At 37.7% G+C, this 12324-nt stretch overlaps 1 protein-coding gene across 5 annotated transcripts in view; it reads left to right on the top strand.

Annotated features, from left to right (window-relative positions):
- Positions 1-12324, top strand: part of LOC133548231 (A-kinase anchor protein 13) — a 411300-nt gene that overhangs the window by 46201 nt on the left and 352775 nt on the right. For 3 of the 5 annotated variants that reach the window (XM_061893547.1, XM_061893548.1, XM_061893544.1), the window contains exon 1: positions 12032-12205. The exons of 1 other annotated variant lie outside the window; for it this stretch is intronic. The gene's annotated coding sequence lies outside the window, so the exon portion shown is untranslated. Of the gene's footprint in view, positions 1-12030; positions 12206-12324 lie in introns of those variants that run through there. One more of the 5 variants, XM_061893546.1, reaches the window with a different exon arrangement.

The following is a 12324-nucleotide window of genomic DNA, read 5'->3' as shown; positions in this document are numbered from 1 at the left end:
GTGTGTGAATGTGGAAGTAGTGTCAAAGCGCTTTGAGTACCTTGAAGGTAGAAAAGCGCTATACAAGTACAACCCATTTATAATACAACATAAATGCCACAGAACGAATACCCAGAATCCCATGCAGCCCTAACTCTTCCGGGCTACAATATACACCCCCCCCGCTACCACTAACCCCTCCCTACTTGCGTCGGTTGAGGTGGTGTATGTAGCCCGGGATGTTAAGATCCGTACTCCGATCTTCCCATATTATGGTTTATCGTTGCATTTTTGTATCACTCCGTCGTTCTACCCTCTCACTTCCTGTTTAGTCAGTCACCATGGTTGCTCATTGATCCCACCTGCTAATCACGGTTTCTGCACACCTGTCACTTTTGATTACTTCCCTATTTAAGCCCGTCCCTTTTCACTATTCATGATTTGCTTTCCCGCAAGGAGTTACGCCGGCACTCTGTCAAGTATGTATATTCTCGCTAGCTTTTCACGCTAAGCCGTTTGTTCATTCCAGCTCTCATGCTATATGTTCTGTTTTACTCTTTTATGTGCCTACGTGCCAGTTTAGTTCTCATTGTTGTATATCCTAGCTTTTATGCTGGCGTCTTTTGGTTTGCCTTTTATTTGCACCAGTGTTTTGTTTCATAGATCCTTTTCGTTAAATAAATTGTTTATATCTTACCTTTGCTGTGTTCACTTCGAACACATCGAACCCGGTACCACGATGCCACACAGGCGTAACACGGGAGAGTTAGGGCTGTTGTGTTAGGGTGCGGTTGTTCTCCCAAAATGTGTTTGTCATTCTTGTTTGGTGTGGGTTCAAAGTGTGGCGCATATTTGTAACAGTGTTAAAGGCCTACTGAAAATTAAAGTTAAAGTACCAATGATTGTCACACACACACGCTAGGTGTGGTGAAATTTGTCCTCTGCATTTGACCCATCCCCTTGATCACCCCCTGGGAGGTGAGGGGAGCAGTGGGCAGCAGTGGTGGCCACGCCTGGGAATTATTTAAGGTGATTTAACCCCCAATTCCAACCCTTGATGCTGAGTGCCAAGCAGGGAGGTAATGGGTCCCATTTTTATAGTCTTTGGTATGACTCGGCTGGGATTTGAACTCACAACCTACCGATCTCAGGGCGGACACTCTAACCACTAGGCCACTGAGTAGGTCCACTAGGCCACTACTAGCGACCACGCAGTCTGATAGTTTATATATCAATGATGAAATATTAACATTGCAAAACATGCCAATACGGCCTTTTTAGTTTACTAAATTGCAATTTTAAATTTCCCAGGACTTTTTTCTTGAAAACGTCGCGTAATGATGACGTGTACGTTTGACGTCACGGGCTGTTATGAATATGAGCGCTGCACACACACACAGCTAAAAGTCGTCTGCTTTAACGGCATAAGTACACAGTATTTTCGAGATCTGTGTTGCTGAATCTTTTGCAATTTGTTCAATTAATAATGGAGAAGTCAAAGTAGAAAGACAGAGTTGAAAAGCTTTAGCCTTTAGCCACACAAACACACGGTGATTCCTTGTTTAAAATTCACGGAGGTGAAACTTTACTACGGATCAGAGCGGACATGGATCCCAACCGAATGGGGAGAAAATTGTGGTTAAAAAGTCGCTTCTTACCGGATATCAGCTGAGCTTGTGCCGCCCACACAGCTGCCGTCGACTTCCCTGAGACACTGCGCGTCAACACCCGGCCGTGGATGTACACTTCCGACTATCAGGAACTGTTAAAGGGGAACATTATCACAATTTCAAAAGGGTTAAAAACAATAAAAATCAGTTCCCAGTGGCTTGTTGTATTTTTGGAAGTTTTTTTCAAAATGTTACCGGTCCCGGAATATCCCTAAAAAAAGCTTTAAAGTGCTTGATTTTCGCTATTTGCGATGCGACTATCCATTTCCCTGTGACGTCACACAGTGCTGCCAATGTAAACAAACAATGGGAATACCACAGCAAGATATAGCGACATTAGCTCGGATTCAGACTCGGATTTCAGCGACTTAAGCGATTCAACAGATTACGCATGTATTGAAACGGATGGTTGGAGTATGAAAGTATTGAAGAAGAAACTGAAGCTATCGACGCTATTCATAGTCATAGCATGGCCAAATAGCTGCGTTAGCATCGCCGGTAAAATGTGCGGACCAAACGATCAGGACTTTCGCATCTTGTGACACTGGAGCAACTTAAATCCGTCGATTGGTAAGTCTTTGTTTCACATTAAATGTGGGTGGAAGGAAACATAATATAGTTGCAAATGCATCTGCAGGTTATCCATACATCTCTGTGCCATGTCTGCTTTAGCACCGCCGGTAAATAGCATGTTAGCATCGATTAGCGTACCATGTTAGCATCGATTAGCTGGCAGTCAATATCAACAAACCTCACCTTTGTGATTTCGTTGACTTTATAGTTGCAAATGCATCTGCAGGTTATCCATACATCTCTGTGCCATGTCTGCCTTAGCACCGCCGGTAAATAGCATGTTAGCATCGATTAGCGTACCATGTTAGCATCGATTAGCTGCCAGTCACGCCGCGACCAAATATGTCTGACTAGCACATAAGTCAACAACATCAACAAAACTCACCTTTGTGATTTCGTTGACTTTATTGTTGCAAATGCATCTGCAGGTTATCCATACATCTCTGTGCCATGTCTGCCTTAGCACCGCCGGTAAATAGCATGTTAGCATCGATTAGCGTACCATGTTAGCATCGATTAGCTGCCAGTCACGCCGCGACCAAATATGTCTGACTAGCACATAAGTCAACAACATCAACAAAACTCACCTTTGTGATTTCGTTGACTTTATTGTTGCAAATACATCTGCAGGTTATCCATACATCTCTGTGCCATGTCTGTCTTAGCATCGCCGGTAAAATGTGGAGACACTCTGACACATCCAACGGGGGTCTGGCGGCAGATTTCTTGCCAGTGGTGCAACTTGAATCCCTCCCTGTTAGTGTTGTTACACCCTCCGACAACACACCAACCAGGCATGATGTCTCCAAGGTTCCAAAAAATAGTCGAAAAAACGGAAAATAACAGAGCTGAGACCCAGTGTTTGTAATGTGTTGAAAATGAAAATGGCGGGTGTGTTACCTCGGTGACGTCACATTCTAACGTCATCACCACATGAGAGATAAACAGAAAGGCGTTTAATTCGCCAAAATTTAGAGTTCGGAAATCGGTTAAAAAATATATGGTCTTTTTTCTGCACCATCAAGGTATATATTGACGCTTGCATAGGTCTGCTGATAATGTTCCCCTTTAAACTCAATAAAACACTAGCAACACAATAGAAAGATAAGGGATTTCCCACAATTATCCTAGTAAAATGTCTCTAAAAACATATGAATCCGTCTCAATGCAATCACGTTTTATTTTTATTTTTTTTTCTAGTCCTCAAACACGAATCTTTCATCCTGGCTCAAATCAATGGGGAAATTGTCGTTTTCTCGGTCCGAATAGCTGTTTTTGTTGGAGGCTCCCATTAGAAACAATGTGAATATGTGAGGAGCCATCAACATGTGACGTCATCGACTGCGACGTCCCATAGAGGCGAACTTTTTTCGTGGATGTTCTCTACTAAATCCTGTCAGCAAAAATATGGCAATATCGCGAAATGATCAAATATGACACATAGAATGGACCTGCTGTCCCCGTTTAAATAAGAAAATATAATTTCAGTAGGCCTTTAATTGTGTTTATACGGCCACCCTCAGTGTGACGTGTATGGCTGTTGACCAAGTACGACTTGCAGCTTCTAACACTGTTCTGCACAAGTCTCACACAACATGATACTAAGCTGCCACTATGGTTGTGTGATGATAAGTTGTAGAACAGTAGTCTTCTTATTAAGAGTACACCAACCCCTGGGGGGTACGTGAAGATATGCCAAGAGACAGCTAAGATTTATTAAAAATATTCTAAAAAAAAAGCAGCGATTCAGATTTTTTAAAGAAATCTTTTCTCGCGGCCCAGCCTGACCCAGTTTCTGAATCCAGTGGGCCCCAGGTAAATTGAGTTTGAGACCCCCACTGTAGACCTTTGGTATTTTTGGTGGCTCAAATACCACATTTTAAAATTGACTCAGTAGCGCCCCCTACTCAGTGGACTAGTGGGTAAAGTGTCCCCCCCCCCCCTGAGATCGGTAGCTTAGGAGTTTGGGCTGTTTTTAAAGAGATCCTACAACAAAAACACTAGTCAAAGATCCTATATAGTGTATGGAAGCTCTCAGCTGTTTTTAAGGACCTGATACAGTCAAAGATCTTCTATATGACAGGATCACGCTGTTGTTTTTAAGGACTTACTAGAAAAACACTAGTCAAAGATCCTATATACTGTATGGAAGCTCTCAGCTGTTTTTAAGGACCTACTACAGTCACAGATCTTCTATATGACAGGATCACATTGTTGTTTTTAAGGAATTACTAGAAAAACACTAGTCAAAGATCCTCTATACTGTAGGAAATTGTTTAGCTGTTTTTTTAAGGACCTACTACTGTCAAAGATCTTCATATATGACAGGATCACATTGTTGTTTTTAAGGACTTACCACAAAAAACGCTAATCAAAGATCATTTTCTATAACAGAAGCTTTGGGCTGTTTTTAAGGACCTACTACAAAAACACTAGTCAAAGATCCTCTGTAATTTATGGAACCTCTCAGCTGTTTTTAAGGACCTGCTGATGTCAAAGATCTTCTATATGACAGGATCACGCTGTTGTTTTTAAGGACTTACTAGAAAAACACTAGTCAAAGATCCTCTATACTGTAGGAAATTGTTTAGCTGTTTTTAAGGACCTACTACAGTCAAAGATCTTCATATATGACAGGATCACATTGTTGTTTTTAAGGACTTACTACAAAAACACTAATCAAAGTTCATTTTATATGACAAAAGCTTTAGGCTGTTTTTAAGGACCTACTACAAAAACACTAGTCAAAGATCCTCTGTAATGTATGGAAGCGCTCAGCTGTTTTTAAGGACCTGCTCCAGTCAAAGATCTTCTAAATGACAGGATCACGCTGTTGTTTTTAAGGACTTACTAGAAAAACACTAGTCAAAGATTCTCTATACTGTAGGAAATTGTTTAGCTGTTTTTAAGGACCTACTACAGTCAAAGATCTTCATATATGACAGGATCACATTGTTGTTTTTAAGGACTTACTACAAAAACACTAATCAAAGTTCATTTTATATGACAAAAGCTTTAGGCTGTTTTTAAGGACCTACTACAAAAACACTGGTCAAAGATCCTCTGTAATGTATGGAAGCGCTCAGCTGTTTTTAAGGACCTGCTCCAGTCAAAGATCTTCTAAATGACAGGATCACGCTGTTGTTTTTAAGGACTTACTAGAAAAACACTAGTCAAAGATTCTCTATACTGTATGGAAATGTTAAGATGTTTTAAGGACCTACGAGAGTCAAAGATCTTCTATATGACAGGATCACACTGTTGTTTATATGGACTTACTACAAAAACACTAGTCAAAGATCCTCTATACTGTATGGAAATGTTGAGATGTTTTAAGGACCTACTACAGTCAAAGATCTTCTATATAATAGGATCACGCTGTTGTTTTTAATGACTTACTACAAAAACACTAGTCAAAGATCCTCTATACTGTATGGAAATGTTAAGATGTTTTAAGGACCTACGAGAGTCAAAGATCTTCTATATGACAGGATCACGCTGTTGTTTTTAATGACTTACTACAAAAACACTAGTCAAAGATCCTCTATACTGTATGGAAATGTTAAGATGTTTTAAGGACCTACGAGAGTCAAAGATCTTCTATATGACAGGATCACACTGTTGTTTATATGGACTTACTACAAAAACACTAGTCAAAGATTCTCTATACTGTATGGAAATGTTGAGATGTTTTAAGGACCTACTACAGTCAAAGATCTTCTATATGACAGGATCACGCTGTTGTTTTTAATGACTTACTACAAAAACACTAGTCAAAGATTCTCTATACTGTATGGAAATGTTAAGATGTTTTAAGGACCTACGAGAGTCAAAGATCTTCTATATGACAGGATCACACTGTTGTTTATATGGACTTACTACAAAAACACTAGTCAAAGATCCTCTATTCGTAGGCTCTCAGCTGTCTTGAAGGACCTACTGCAAAACAGGAAACGCAAAGATCCTTAATATGAGATGATTACTAGGCTGTTTTTAGGGACCTCCTACAAAACCTCCTGTCAAAGATCCTCTATGTGACAGGATCCCGCTCTTGTTTTTAAGCACCCGCTAAACAATTGTAGTCAAAGTTCTTTTTCAGGACTTACTTCAATAAAATCAAGTCAAAGATCCTCAATTTGCGTGGAGTAAAGGGCTGTTTTATAAATATTACAAAAACATAAGCTATTTATGTATTTTTACCAGTTTGAGTGTTTGTTTTGCACTTCTCTTCTCTCACCAGTAATGCTTCCATCAGCCAGCAGAGGGCAGCACAAACCACAAATCCGCCTGCGACTGTTTTCTCGTCACCAGTGCGCTCTGTTTGTTTTTGATTCGGAAAGGTTCGAAAATACGATTTTAACAAACAACACGACCGGCACTTTCGCGTGGAAATGCATGTAGACCACCACAATGTATCCCACCGGGCATCCTTGACATGCTTTATTTATGACAAATATATATTTGTATCAATTCTATTGCAACATAATTTGCAATTTGTGTTTTTATTGTGCTTCTGGATTTAAAATATATTATTATTATTATTTATTTTAGTTTCAGGGACAAATTAGTGCAAAATCAAACGTATGCCCAGGTGAGCGCACAGGTGTGATTATTGAACTTGTTGACGTGAAAAAAAACAAGGCAAAAACTCCCACTTTTTAACTTCCACTTTTGCATTTATTTGGCATGTCAGACACACATGCCTAAAAACAGCCGCGTTTTTGTCCTCTGTATGGGACAAGAGCACCGTTTAAAATACAAAACATTTAAAAATGTGTTATTCAGTGCAGATGACATATTGATTTTTTTTTTTTACAACTACAATTTAAAATAATTTATGGTTTTAAACAACAGTTTGATGTATTTTTCAGTAATGTTTTTAGGAGACTGTGTTTTTTTACCACAGACATAGTGGCTAACTTTAAAACCGCTTTATATTCTACATTTTAATAGTTGTTGTTTTTTTTTATTTCAAACAGATTATTTAAACAAATCAAAACATTTTCTAACAAAACAATGCATAATAGACAATTATTTAATATAAATGCAACTTTTAACCCTGCGATGAGATGGCGACTTGTCCAGGGTGTACGCCGCCTTCCGCCAGAATGCAGCTGAGATAGGCTCCCGCACCCTCGCCACCCAGAACTGGGACAAGCGGTAGGAAATGGATGGATGGATTTTCAAGAAGGATATTTAAAGAGAAACTACATCTTGTGATACGATTTTTTGTTTTTATTCAGTCATTGGTGGAGCATAATATTGTTTTTTTAATATTGTTTTTAAAACGGCTGTGCAGCACCTTGGAAACGTTATTGTTGTTTAAATGTGCAACTTTTATAGTCAAAAATACCATTATTTATGTCCCTACATGACCATTGCTGGAGAAATACTACACAGAAACACATTTAGGCACTACTGGGCATTGAACCACATCAACAGTGTACAAAACAGGTTATTTTCTGGCGCATTTAAAAATCAATAAACCCCCGTCAGCGATTAAAACATATCTTATGTGTTTCTGTCCAAATTAAAATTGCGAAAAAAAACATATTAAATATGAAAAAAAAAAAATGAATAGATTATTGAACTCACAAGTTGTAGCACCCATTCGAGCTTCTGGGGTTGGCCGACATCAATCCAATCCAATCCAATACACTTTATTTATATAGCACATTTAAACAACAATAACGTTTCCAAGGTGCTGCACAGCCATGTTGAAAACAATATTAAAAAAAACAATATTATGCTCCACCAATGACTGAATAAAAACAAAAAATCGTATCACAAGATGTAGTTTCTCTTTAAATATCCTTCTTGAAAATCCATCCATCCATTTTCTTGTGTTCTAACAAATATATGTGTTGTCTTATCTAATCATAAAAGATGCAGACGGGGCGTGCTGGCTGAGTTCTTAAAGTTTACTCCACAGCATGCTCATCGAAAACATACGGGCATGCTCTTCACTACTGCGGCATGCTGGGTAATGGAGTTGTTATGTTTCCTGGCTTATAACATCCCAATATATCTGCCTTGGGCCAGATAGAAGGCCTGACTACTTTAGTTTAGTTTAGTCTTTATTTGAAGAGACAATGCACAGAATCATTAAGCTCAAATACAGATATGTTTTGTAACAGATTATAGCTAAATAGCTCATTTCCATCTGCAGTCCCTGGCTTCCTAAATTAAAGGGATACAAAAAACATGCAATACAATTACGACAATAAAATCATACCATATTACATAATCTAATTAAGAAAAGTCATAAAATACCCTTTCATGGACACATACTTAACCTTCCTCTTGTGTTAACTTTCTGTTAGCATCTCTTATGTTAACGCGTCTGTTTTGACCCATGTTTTAAATCAGCTGTAAAATACACTAAAAACAATTATCTATCATCCAATTTGATTCTCATCTCTTGGTTACCTTGTTAGGCTTCCTTATCCTTGAAAATATTGGTTTTAATATTTTTGGTTTGGGCCAAAGGGCCTTATTTTGACCCGTAACATCTATGGTGTTACGGGTCAATTTCGACCCATACATATTTACTTCAAGAAAAAGGCTAAAAAGTATTTTTTTTCAGCAACAGAAATCCAACATCAAACAAACAACCAATCAAGCAAATGAAACCAAGAGAAATAGATTACTAGTTCCAAAACTAACAAAAAAACAAAATCAGAGTGGCAAAAAGTGACACTTTTAGTGTCCGTCTTTTGATTGTTTTTGTACAGGATAACAAGGTAAAATGAGAATCCACTAAAGCTCACATGATTGGGAGAGGAGCTGGCTGTCAGTGTGTTCACTTTTGGCTCTTATCATTGCTTTATCATCTTATTTTTATAACCGGGTCGAAACCGACCCTAACAACACCAAGGGCATAATTTCTACCAGAGCATTTTATAATTTAGGGAAAAAAATTAAAATGTTTTATTTTGTTGACAAAGAGGTTCCTGACAAAGTCAAAAAGCGTTGATGCAAAAAAAAATAAATGTATGCGGTGTTTTTATGCATTTAAAAACTAAAACGGGTCGGTCCCGACCCTAACACAAGACGAAGGTTAATATACAATACAACCACATTTCATTTACATCATCACATAGAGACAATACATGCTCTTGTTCACATCTCTCATCATTTGTACGAACAATCATGATTTTAACAGAAACACCTCACAATTTACAACAAAAATGCTGTCATGGATAAATATAATACACATTAAGTTGATGTGTCAAACATAGTGGCCACCTTAGTGACCGTGTGAGCAGCTTTGATTACTGACAACAACTCGTCATCTGATTGGCTATTGCATCTGTCTATCAACTGTATGTGCCAGTTCACTTACGGTGCATAGACGCCTGCATTGTTGATTCTGAAGCCTCTGGCAGATTTGGTACAGCATGGCAACATAAGATAGCTGAATTCTGATTGGATAAAAACTTTACAACCTAAAAACAACAGCGCTGGAAGGCACATAATCTATATATATATATATATATATATATATATATATATATATATATATATATATATATATATATATATATGTAGGTGTGGGAAAAATCACAAGACTACTTCATCTCTACAGAAGTGTTTCATGAGGGGTTCCCTCAATCATCAGGAGATTTTAATGGAAGCATTCACATACAATGGTTTATATAGAGCACAGAGTGGGTGGGTACAGGCAGGCGTAGGGTGTGGTGATTGGCTCATGTGTTACCTAGGAGGTGTTCCCGTCTGTGGTGGCATGTTGAAATGATTTCACTGCGCTTGTTGAGGGATGATAGATCTGGATGATATATAATAAACAGTTTCTCTTTTAAGCATAGGTTGCATCTTTTATTACCACTGTTGTAAGGTGTGCTGGATGCAAGAATTTGCCATGTTATTGAATATTCAACATTATTGTCTTTGAGGTTCCAAATGTGTTTGCTGAGTTCTGTAGAATTCCGCAATGTCTGGTTTCTAAAGGAGGCGTTGTGATTATTCCATCTTGTTTTGAACGCTCCTTCGGTTAATCCTACGTACGTGTCGGATGTGTTAATGTCCTTGCGTGTTACCTTTGCTTGGTAAACGACTGATGTCTGTAAGCACCCTCCGTTGAGAGGGCAATCAGGTTTCTTGCGACAATTACATTCCTTATTGGTTTCAGAGTCGTTTAGTCTGGGGGTAGGCAGTCCTTTTGCAATTGCTTTGTTGCGCTCTACCACGGTATTGAGCACTATTCTCTGGATAATCCAATCAAGACATGTATATATATATATATATATATATATATATATATATATATATATATATATATATATATATAATTTATTTTGTATTTTATTTTCATTAATCAATCCAACAAAAAAATACACAAAAATACCAAAATAATGCAATTCCAAAACCAAACCCGACCCAGCAACATTCAGAATAGCTATACACAGAGCAAATGAGAGGACACAAAAACATGACACAAAACAATCTAAATGCAGTCAAACAAAAAAAGAATATTACAATTTTTAGTATAGTATCAATATTAGTAACAATTTCAACATAGCAGTGATTAAAAATCCCTCATTGTCATTATCATTAGACATTTATAAAAAATAAAAACATTTATGTATATATATATATATATATATATATATATATATATATATACATATAAAGTTTACATATAGCTCGGTTGGTAGAGTGGCCGTGCCAGCAACTTCAGGGTTGCAGGTTCGATTCCCGCTTCCGCCATCCTAGTCACTGCCGTTGTGTCCTTGGGCAAGACACTTTACCCACCTGCTCCCAGTGCCACCCACACTGGTTTAAATGTAACTTAGATATTGAGTTTCACTATGTAAAGCGCTTTGAGTCACTTGAGAAAAGCGCTATATAAATATAATTCATTCATTCATTCATATATGTGTGTGTGGGAAAAATCACAAGACTACTTCATCTCTACAGAACTGTTTCATGAGGGGTTCCCTCAGTCATCTCCTGATGATTATATATATATATATATATATATATATATATATATATCTATATCTATATCTATATCTATATCTATATCTATATCTATATATATATATATATATAAGAACAGAACAAAAAAGTACAACAAACAAAACAACAGCGCTGGAAGGAGCATAATATGACATGAAGAGAATATGAATACGTTTAGATATTTAGGGAAAGTAAATGAAATATTACTTTTATTTTTAAATATGATCATGATTTCTGGTTATGTTAGGCCAGCGGGGTATAACCGTACAACACTGATTAACGGTAAAAGAGTTACTTGCGAGCTCCATAAGGCCATATTTGACAGGAACTAAAACTTTATAAAACGCCTGTTTATCATTAAAAATCCACCACCGGATGTGAGCCATGCTTATTGTGAAAATCCCTCCCCCAATGTGCCGTAAACTCCATACGCTTGCCTTAATAAAGAAACGGCCAACTTTTCAGTTGTATTGCCTTAGTTAAAACACCACGAAAACATAGCATCGTTTTTTATGATTCAAACACAATTCAAGTCATATTTCAAACAAAATGCGATCACTTTCGAAATGTGCTGCGGGCGTTAAACTTTAACTGTGAAAAAAAAACATACCGGATGCGGCGCGCGTTTATTGTGAAAATCTCTCAAGACACTCGATTGTCCAAAATGAACGGAGATTTTTTTTCACCCAAAAATTGCCTGTTTGCCAACATCAGAAAAACGGATTTTTTTTAGTTATAAATTTATTTTAAAAAAAAGAGAAAAAAAAAGAGGAAGTTGAGATTGTAAAACATGTCTTCCGGTGTTCGCCTCGTGCTGGCTCCGCCCCCAAGTTGTCCCGGGAGACGCTAACAACTGCGTGGAAAAGTGCGGTCGACACTCAGGACACCTTTTTTTTTTTTTGTCCCGTTATCTGTTTAATGGACAACTTTCAGGAACAAAAGGTTTAATTCAACTGGATTAACATGCAGCCCGAACACGTCTAAGTGTCCTCTCGTTCCAGGTAAGAAGCACAAAGTCTCTAAAGTCACTCAACTATTAGCTGCTGTTGTGTTTTTAAGCTAGTTCACTTCCGGTGCCATGTTACTAACTTATTTTTATTTATACTTCATTGTCTTTTAC

This window comes from Nerophis ophidion, linkage group LG02 (assembly GCF_033978795.1).
Source record: "Nerophis ophidion isolate RoL-2023_Sa linkage group LG02, RoL_Noph_v1.0, whole genome shotgun sequence".
NCBI lineage: Eukaryota > Metazoa > Chordata > Actinopteri > Syngnathiformes > Syngnathidae > Nerophis > Nerophis ophidion.
The sequence above is the reverse complement of the archived record's forward strand: the minus strand, read 5'-3'. Positions and strand labels throughout refer to the sequence as shown.